Source organism: Schistocerca piceifrons, chromosome 2 (assembly GCF_021461385.2).
Source record: "Schistocerca piceifrons isolate TAMUIC-IGC-003096 chromosome 2, iqSchPice1.1, whole genome shotgun sequence".
In the NCBI taxonomy this organism is placed as follows: Eukaryota; Metazoa; Arthropoda; class Insecta; order Orthoptera; family Acrididae; genus Schistocerca; species Schistocerca piceifrons.
Genome location: NC_060139.1, coordinates 70,138,295 through 70,149,291, shown reverse-complemented (window position 1 = coordinate 70,149,291; position 10,997 = coordinate 70,138,295).

Sequence of the window (10,997 nt, the reverse complement as noted above, 5' to 3'; positions counted from 1 at the left end):
GCTGTGTTTATATGGAGTGGACTGGGTCCTCTGGTCCAACTGAAACGATCATTGACTGTCAGTGGTTTTGTTCGGCTTCTTTGAGACTATCTGCAACCATTCATGGACTTCGTGTTCCCAAACAACGATGGAATGTTTATGGATGACAGTGCGCCTTGTTAGGGGACTACAATTGTTCGCTATTGGTTTGAAGAACACTCTGGACATATCGAATGAAGGATTGCCCGATATGAATCCCGTCGAACATTTATGGGACCTAATCGAGAGGTCAATTCGTGCACAAAATCCTGCACCGGCAACACTTTCGCAATTATGGACGGCTATAGAGGCAGCATGGTTCAGTATTCCTGCAGGGGACATTCGAGGGCTTGTTGAGTTCGTCCCACGTCGAGTTGCTGCACCACGCCGATCGAAAGCAGGTCCGAGACGATATTTCACTCAGTGTAAGTACGTGGCTGTAACATACTTCATTCCTTAAAACAGGGTATTTAGTTGCGAATAAATAATTTCAGTCATTGTATGAAAAGTGTCACTTTAAGCCCAGTTACGGGCTCTGTCAGCCTCTCCTTCTCGCGAAGCTCATCTACTGCTTCAATTCGTTTGTTCGGCAATTGACACTCAGTGGTCCATCTTTGTCACATGTTGAAATTTTTCGTCAAGAAGTTTGTCTCGTGAACCTCCGATCTGAGGGCAACTGAGCAATATGTCGCAATGGACTCGCATTCGAGAGGACGGTGATTCACATCTCCATCAGCCCATACGGATTGACGTTTCCCGTCATTTCCCCCGTAATCGTTTGAGGCAAATGCCGGAATGGTTTTCTGGAAAAGAACGCAGCAGATTTCCTTACCAACCCTTCCGCTATTCGAGTTCCGTTCCGTCGCTAATAAGCCCTTCGTCGCAGGGGCGTTGAGCCCTAATCTTCCATCTTTGCTTCTGACAGCACTGTTTCTAAGAAGTCTTATGCAGCTGTAATATCTAAACTCACAGAATGCAAGGTCTTAAGACTAAAAGTGCTGTACTAATTGTTTTAGTGGTTTGTACTGAATCTTAAAACGGTAAGATTGTGTTTTTAAGACCTATTGCTACACTTCGTTCGTTGCGTATCTTACTCGTATGAAATATGTTTGTCAGAGACTTGATAACGCCGGTAGTTACTAAGTGCATACATAGTATTTCATTTGCCAAGTCAACTAGTTGGATTTAGTATCTTCACCGTTACCTTGTAAATACTCACAGAACGAGTTTTTCAATCATGCAATTGTAGTTTGCTGTGCCCAAAAAATTTGTAGATGTTGTTAACTGTTTAGAAACAGAGGGCTGTTTCTTATCCTCTAGAGTAGCTTTAAGGACTACATTTAAATCGCGCCTGTTTGTTTTTTTGGAACACCATTGTATACGCGACACATTACAGATGCTACGCCATAGCCTTGGCCGAAAACATTTGTTCACATCCAGCCCCTTTCATTCTATATATTCAGTTAACTGATTTGCGTATCCTAATGCAGACCGATTTTTGACCTGGGTAAAGGAAGTAAATGATTTGCATATCCTTACTGCTGAAGGACTCCCAAAAGAATTTTTCCTTATTTTAACATAGGGAATGACTTCTCTTAGCTGAACGATTTTACTAAATTATTAGCTTTTGCTTCACGTTACAAATTTTCCTAATTTTTGCCTTTTTGTGTTTAATTCCAGTGGCACCTTATCCTCGGATGCATTTCCTCGATCGCCTCAGCCTAGTTACGACCATGCTGTTACCGCTGTACAGTTTCCTTAAATGTGCGGTTTATTTTTCGTATAACCTCTAAGAGTAAACAACGTATCGTGACGTTCTCAACAATACAGGGCCTATGTAACAGCCCACACCGTTCCTTAGCATCAGTCTGAGATGAGGCGGCTGGCGAGCAACATGAATTTATCCGTGCTCAGTCAGCAAAATCTTAAGAAACCCGTGACATGCGGTAAGGACACCGAGCATCGATAGCAGCCAGAAGGTAAGCTATTAACAAACATCTGAATTACTCCAGATTAGATTAGATTGGATTAGTACTTGTTCCATAGATCATGAATACGACACTTCGTAATCATGTGGAACGTGTCAGGTTAATAAAAGGTGTCTATACAAGATATTACATTAGACAAAATATTACATGACACCCAATAATTTTTTTAAAAAATTTTTTTGTGGAGGTTGGGAAATTATCCACTTACTATATCCAAAAATTCATCTAATGAGTAGAAGGAGTTGCCATTAAGAAATTCTTTTAATTTTCTTTTAAATGCTATATGGCTATCTGTCAGACGTTTGATGCTATTAGGTAAGTGACCAAAGACTTTTGTGGCAGCATAATTTACCCCCTTCTGAGGCAAAGTTAGATTTAACCTTGAGTAGTGAAGATAATCTTTTCTCCTAGTGTTGTAGCCATGTACACTGCTATTACTTTTGAATTCGTTCGGATTGTTAATAACAAATTTCATAAGTGAATATATATATATTGTGAGGCTACAGTGAAGATTTCTAGCTCTTTAAATAAGCGTCTGCAGGATGATCTTGGATGAGCTCCAGCAATTATTCTGATTACACTCTTTTCTGCAATAAACACTCTTTTACTCAATGATGAGTTACCCCAGAATATGATGCCATACGAAAGCAGAGAATGAAAATAAGACGTGGTAAGCTAATTTACTCAGATGTATATCGCCAAAATTTACAATGACCCTAATAGCATAAGTAGCTGAACTCAAACGTTTCAGCAGATCCTCAGTGTGTTTTTTCCACTTCAGCCCCTCATCAATGCATACACTAGAAATTTTGAATATTCTACCTTAGCTAACGATTTCTGATCGAAGTCTATATTTATTAATGGGGTCATTCCATTTACTGTGTGGAACTGTATATACTGTGTTTTGTCAAAGTTTAATGAGAGCACATTTGCAGAGAACCACTTAATGATTTTCTGAAAAACATCGTTTACAATTTCACCAGTTAATTCTTGTCTGTCGGGTGTGATAGCTATACTTGTATCATCGGCAAAAAGTACCAGCTTTGCATCTTCGTGAATATAGAATGGCATGTCATTAATATATATTAAGAACAGCAGATGATCCAAGACCGAACCTTGTGGCACCCCAGTCTTGATTGTTCCCCAGTTTGAGAAATCACCAGTTTTTTGCATATTATGTGAACTGTTTATTTCAACTTTCTGCACTCTTCCAGTTAGGTATGATTTAAACCATTTGAGCACTGTCCCATTCATACCACAGTACTGTCCGCCCCAGTAGCTGAGTGGTCAGCGTGACGGATTGCCGTCCTCTGGGCCCGGGTTCGATTCCCGGCTGGGTCGGAGATTTTCTCCGCTCAGGGACTGGGTGTTGTGTTGTGTTCATCATCATTTCATCCCCATCCGGCGTGCAGGTCGCCCAATGTGGCGCCGAATGAAATAAGACCTGCGATATGGCGGCCGGACCTGCCCCGCGAGGGGCCTCCCGGCCAATGACGCCAAACGCTCATCATCATCACCACAGTACTTGAGCTTATCTAGAAGTATTCCATGGTTTACACAATCAAAGGCCTTAGATAGATCACAAAAAATCCCAATGGGTGACTTCCGGTTACTCAGAGCATTTAATATTTCATTAGTGAAAGTATATATAGCATTTTCCGTTGAAAAACCCTTCTGGAAACCAAACTGACATTTTGTTAAAACTTTATTTTTACAAAGGTGTGAAGCTACTCTACAATACATTACTTCTTCAAGAATTTTGGATAAGGCAGTCAGAAGAGAGATTGGGCGGTAGTTGTTGACATCAGACGTATCCCCTTTTTTTATGCAGTGGTATAACGATGGCATACTTCAGTCTATCTGGGAAAATACCTTGCTTCAGAGAGCTATTACATTTGTGGCTAAGAATCCCACTTATTTCTTGGGAACAAGCTTTTATTATCCTGCTGGAAATGCCATCAATCCCATGTGAGCTTTTATTCTTGAGAGAGTTTATTATCTTCCTAATTTCAGATGGAGAGGTGGGTGGAATTTCAGTTATATCAAATGGTGTGGGTAAGGCCTCTTCCATTAACTGCCTTGCTTCTTCTAATGAACATTTAGATCCTATTTTCTCTACAACATTTAAAAGATGATTATTCAAAATGTTTTCGACTTCCAGCTTGTTGTTTATCAAGTTTCCATTCGCTTTGATGGTGATGCCGTCATCCTGTACCCTTGGTTGTCCTGTCTCCCTTGTAATAATATTCCAAATCGTTTTGATTTTGTTATCAGAGGTATTAATCTCAGACATGATGCATATGCTTCTGGACTTTTTAATAACCTTTCTTAATGTAGCACAGTAGTTTTTATAATATTTGGCTGTTTCTGGGTCATTACTCTTTCTTGTTGTTAGATACAGTTCCCTTTTGTGCTTACAAGATATTTTTATACCTTTAGTAAGCCAAGGTTTCTTGCATAGTTTGTTACAATTAGATTTAACTACTTTCTTGGGGAAATAGTTTTCAAATTCTCTTACAAGTGTATCACGAAATAAGTTATATTTTAAATTAGCATCGGGTTCCTTGTACACCTCAACCCAGTCTAACTGCTGAAGATTTTCTCTGAAATTTCTAATTGTTGAGTCAATAATTGAACGCACAGCTTTGGAGGGTAGTTTTGAATTACTGAACGGAACTATGTCATATACTGTAACTAGCTGAGCATCATGATCAGAAAGCCCATTCTCAGCAGGACAAGAATTTATGTTTTTAAACCTATCTTGGTCTATAAAAGTGTGCTGCTGTTCTTTACTACCCGAGTAGGAAAATTAATGACAGATGTCAAATTGAAAGAACCGAGCAAGACTTCCAGGTCATTCTTCCTATTACACTCTTTCAATAAATCAACATTGAAGTCCCCACAAATAATAATTTGCTTTCCCCTATCTGACAGATAGCACAACAAGGCATCCAAGTTTTCCAGGAATAAATGAAAGTTTCCTGAAGGGGACCTATATACTATTACAATTATAAAACAGCCCTCCTTCAGTTTAAGTTGACAGGACATGCTTCTATATGTTCCTCAAGAGAAAACTTTTTTGTATTTAAGCTTTCTACACAGTGACAACTTTTGACATATGTGGCAACTCCTCCTCCCACCTTATTCTCTCTACTCATGTGTGCAGCTAGTTTATAATCACTGAAGTGGCGTCAACTCGAAAGACTTGCACCAGGCGAACGGTCTACCCGACGGGAGGCCCTAGCCACACGGCATTTCCATTTTTTTATTTATATCACTGATATTTACCTTTTCCATTTCATGGCATCCAAAATACAGGCGTCAAATCAAATGCACCTTTCTGCAAACGCATGATGCCCACAGGCATGTATGTTTAATGAATATGGGGACCTCTGAAGCTATAGCTATACTCATGGTAATTTGATTTAGCAAAGCAATCATCAAGAGTGTTTATTAAGGCCTGATGACGTTAGTGTTGAAGGAGCATGAGTTTTATAAATTGTGTTAGTACAGGAAAGTTGGAATAGAATGAATTGTACATTCTCCTATGAGGTTTCCGAGCTAAGAGATCTCTGTATCCGCTCGAGTAGCCATTGTTGGACAAGTCGAGAGTGTCTCCGTAGTGCCTAAAACACACGCTTTCGGTTCTCATATCATAAAAAAAAGATGCGCCACGAAGGAATTATGCGATTGGGACGGAATTCGATAGATGTGAGCTACCTGTACAGACAGACAAATGATTACAATTCCAGAAAAAATTGGTTCATTTATTCAAGAGAAAGAGCTTTACAAACTGAGGAAGTCAAAAACGCGTTAGTCTACCTCTGGTCCTTAGGCAATCGGTTATTAGGCTTGGTATTCATTGATACAGTTGCCGGATGGCTTCCTGAGGGATATCGAACCAAATTCTGACCAGCTGGCGCGTTAGATCATTAAAATCCCCAGACGGTTCTGTCGCCAAGTCTCTTCAACCTGTATGGAGAAATGCTGGCGAGAGAAGCGCTGAAAGGATGCGGAAACTTCAAAGTAGGAGGACGTCTCATCAACACCATCAAGTATGCAGACGACCCGGTAGTGTTCGCCAAAAATCAGAGACAGCTGCAACACATAATGAACAATTTGGTGGAAACGTGAAGAAAATACGGCATGGAAATTAACATCGAAAAATCAAAAGTGATGCGCATATCAGAACGTGAGAAACACTTGAAGATAACTTTTGACAATCGGGAACTGGGAAATGTGAATCAGTTCAAGTACCTGGGAAGTTTTATCGCAAAGGATGCCCACTGCACCAACGAAATCCGAGCAAGAATCGCCGTGGCCAAAGCTGCTTTCAACAAGAAGAGGCCTCTGCTGGCCATCAAGTTGAATTTGGCATTGAGCGAAAAGCTGTATGGAGCAGAGACATGGACCATGAGAAAGAAGGAGAAAAAATACTTAGAGAGCTTTGAAATGTGGTGCTGGAGGAGAATGGAAAAGATCAAGTGGACAGATCGCATAAAAAATGACGATGTACTGCGAAGAGTAGGAGAGAAGTATTCTGCGTACAATTCTTCAGAGAAAGGCCAACTGGCTTGGACATGTACTTAGACACGAGGGACTCATACATGATGTCATCGAAGGGAAACTCAGAGGAAACTCAGGATGAGGAAGAAGAAGAATTCAACATTTGGACGACTGAAAGATGGAAGGAGATACAACAGACGGAAGGAAGAAGTTGAAGACAGGGAACAGTGGAATCAGAAATTCTCTGTACGAAGACATGGACCTGCCACTAGGCAGAATACTATATAATAACATAATAATGGTTGGAGGACCCTGCCCATAATGCTCCAAACGTTCTCAAATGGGGAGAGATGCAGCGACGTTGCTGACCAACGTATGGTTTGGCAAGCACGAATACAAGCAGCAGAAACCCTCTCCGTGTGTGGGCGGCCATTATCTTGCTGAAATATAAGCCCTAGATGAGATGCCATGAAGGGCAACAAAACGGGACGTAGAATAGCGTCGACGTACCGCTGTGCTGTAAGCGAGCAGTGGATGACAACCAAAGGTGTCCTGCTATGAAATGAGATGGCAGCCCAGACCATGACTCCTGGTTGTCGGGCGGGCGACAATCAGATTGGTATCCCACCACTTCCCAGGAGGTCTCCAGGCAAGTCTTCACCGGTCATCGGGGCTCAGTTCGAAGTGGGACTCATCACTGAAGACAATTCTACCCCAGTCAGTTTGATTCCAGGCCAGAATGTGCCCGACACCACTGAAAACGGACTTGTTGGCGTGCAGAGGTCACTGGTAGACGGCGCAAGGTGGGCCGTGAGTTCAGCCCCCTTTCTGTGAGTCGCCTGTGAATGGCCCTTGTGTTCACTGATGCACCAGGTCCACGTCATATCGATGATAGTGATGAATTTGCAGCTCTGAGTGCTCCTCTGACCACTGGTCGGTTCTCACATTCTGTCATCTCTCTAGAACGACCGCTTCCTTCTTGATACTGTGTTCGGTCATGGAGCATCCATTCCTACCAACATCGTAGAATAGTGGCATTGCCCCTTTTCAAATGTCGAGAGATTCGCCGATTACTCCAACAGGCTTCTTTGAGTCCAAATACAAGTCTTCTCTCAAATGCTGACGTCTGCGTATACTGTTCACGTGCCTGTATGCGAGGCATATTTACTATCCAACTGAGTACACGGAATGAAATTCGCAAATACTTTGTGCCCTGGTGTCGGTATCTCCCATGGTAATTTTTGTTGCCAGCTGCGCTGTGAAATTGTGCTGCAGCGTCACTCACTCATCCATCGGTCCCCAAAGTTTACAGTTTTGCATTTTCCGTCGATACCTTTTGTTCCCCTTGGAATGTATTCTAATGTAGAGAAAGACTTCACTTGACTAGCGGCTTTAAAAAAAATTCTTTTTAATTTTAACTTACTATATTTCGTCTCTTTTTTTTCGGGAGCCAACGCCTTTCATCATCTTGGACTCCGGGAGGATGGCCCTGTTGCCCCAGGTTAGATACGTCATTGGGATCAAGCAAGACGTTGTTTGTTCTGCCCCAAGCGACGTCGTGGTTTTGTTCTTGTGGTTGGAGGCTTCTCAGCAGCAACATAATCGTTAAAACTGACTCCTATCGCATTCAGTCACTGCTCGTTGACGGTGAAGTGCAACGAACAAAAGTAATTTTTAACTATTGAAACCGGCGTCCGATGACTGGCTCGGCGGTTGCCATTAGTCAATTTGTTAGGCCTACTAGGAGAACGATTAGCTTTAGCGTTTTCTTGGCGTTTCCGATTGAGAGTAACATGGATAACAATCGACCAGAGCGCGTGTGTTACTGGCTGCACGTGCTTCTGTGCTCCCACGATCATGACCCTTCCTAACTTAATCAGTTCTGAGAAACGACGCGTACCGACAGGAATCGTGTCTATGATATTAACAAATTGTGTTTGAATCTATATTTTCTTGGATTCATAGATTCATACCGCACAGCGAATATCTGGAATTAAAAATTGAAAATTCCTGTTCGCTGCATGGCAAGTAACAATGTTCACTGTGAAGCTGAATGAAAAGTAGTAGTGGATTGTAAACAGACCTCTATTGTTATAGATTTTGGTAAGTATTTACTTTTAAAAATATCGTTTTGTTCATGTCAATGTTCAGTTAATACAGTGTATAAATTACGTTTATGAGGATTCTTCACTCTTGTTAATACGTACCTCGACATGTTCCACGTCCCTGAAGGTTCCTATTAACTAGAATTAAAGGACACGATGAGTGAATGGGTGAATACTGCACGGACATGAGTTAAACGAGGGTTCAAGACGTAGTATGGTGATGATGATGAGCGTATGGCATTGGTGGCCGGGAGACCCCTCGCGGGGCGGTTCGGCCGCCGCTCCACAAGTTCTTTAACGCCACTACGGCGACTTGCGAGTGAATGAGGATGAAATGATGATGAAAGACACACAACACCCAGTCATCTCGAGGCAGAGAAAATCCCTGACCCCGCCGGGAATCGAACCCGGGACCCCGTGCGCGGGAAGCGAGAACGCTACCGCAAGACCACGAGCCGCGGACAGTATGGACATATTTATCCAAAATAAAAATGGACCATTGTAGTATATCTACGTTTACATTACACTATAAGTGCGAACTGTGTTTGTAACTTTCGATTCGAAAGTGCTCTCGTGCTATATCAACATATACCTTTGTTTCAGTTTGTTAGTGCCTAATTCCATTTAATTTCTCTCGAAAGTATCTTGAGATTTATGATTAAAATGCATTACTTTTTTCTGTTTAATAACAGACGCGACGGCGTGTTGTTTGCTTAGCATGCCTGCGTTGCTTTTTCTGTGACGACAAAAATTATTCTAATTTTGAACTGAACACATATTGTACACACATTGTTGAAAATAACTTCGTTAAATGATATGTAGTTTGATATTAGAAATTAACGTTTACTACAGATATTTGTGGGAACATTAGAAGTGAGCTACGTTCACTGTCTTTCGGCTATATGGGGGAAAGCTCTCCCTATCCAGAGATTTGGTGCCCTCGTATTGTTGGTTCGAAGATCTTAGCGACAGTAGTCGTGCTGGTGCTAGCACAACATGAATGTCGCCCGCCAGGGTGCGTTAGGTCGACTAGATTTAAAGATATATTGACAACAACTGAAAGCGAACGCTGAGAAAATAAACCAAAAAGATGTACATCATAACTCTGACATTACCAAAAGCAATACTTTGTATAGGTGAGTTCCAGAAAAACAATTAACAGAAATTATTGTCACTATTGTAAAATTGGATTATAGTGTGTGTGCTCAGTGCAGGTTCTGTTAAGTATTGTGACAAGATCAAGGAAACACTTCAGTATGAAGTTTAGCGAGCAAGTTTTCGAGTCGTTCATTTTTTTAATGTCATTAACGTTCGTATGGAGAACAGTGAACGATAATGACGACGATCTTTTCAGAAACATCAGATGTTTCCGTCATTTTTTACAGCTTGATGTCTAAGAAATCTGAAGAAACCAGGAGATAGCCAAAGCGTTGTAATTAAATGCATTTGACGTAGTTGCGTTATTTCCTATACCAGGTAAATATCGCACAATTGCATTACAAACCTCTTTATTTGTGATAAAATATTATTGGTAAACATTTGTGTTGCGTTAAACTCGTTTGCGGGATTATGATGTATATTCTTCGTATTGTCTTAGAAATTTTGAGAAAACACAGTTTATACAATTATGAAAAGTAAATGGCATAACACCATTGATAACTATAGACTATGAACAGAAGTCTGTTGCTAAGGCAGAATACTCAAAATTTCTGGGTGTGTGCATTGATGAGAAATTGAACGGGAAGAAACACATCGATGATCTGCTGAAACGATTAGGTTCAGCTACTTATGCTATTAGGTTTATTGCAAATTTTGGTGATAAACATACAGTAAATTAGTCTACTATGAATATTTTCATTCACTGTATTCATATGGCGTCTTATTTTGGGCAATTCCTCATTAAGAGAGAAAGTATTCATTGCACAAAAGCGAGTAATCAGAATAATAGCTAGAGCCCACCCAAGATACCTTGCAGACATTTACTTAAGGAACTTGGAATAATCACAGTACCTTCGCAATACATATATTCCCTTATGAAATTTGTTATTAATAATCCATCCCATTTCAAAAACAACAGCGAAGTGCATAGCTACAATACTAGAAGAAAGGATGATCTTCATTATTCTGGATTAAATCTCATTTTGGCACAGAAAGGGGTGAATTATGCTGCCACAAAAATCTTTGGTCATTTGTCAAATAGTATTAAAAGTCTGACAGATAGCCAACTAACATTTAAAAGCAAATTAAAAGAATTTCTGAATGACAACTCCATCTACTCAATAGATGAATTCTTAGATATAAAGTAGTAACTGTAAAAAAAATTAATTATTTTGTGAAAAGAAAACTTATGTTAAAATGACACGTTCTACATCATTATGAA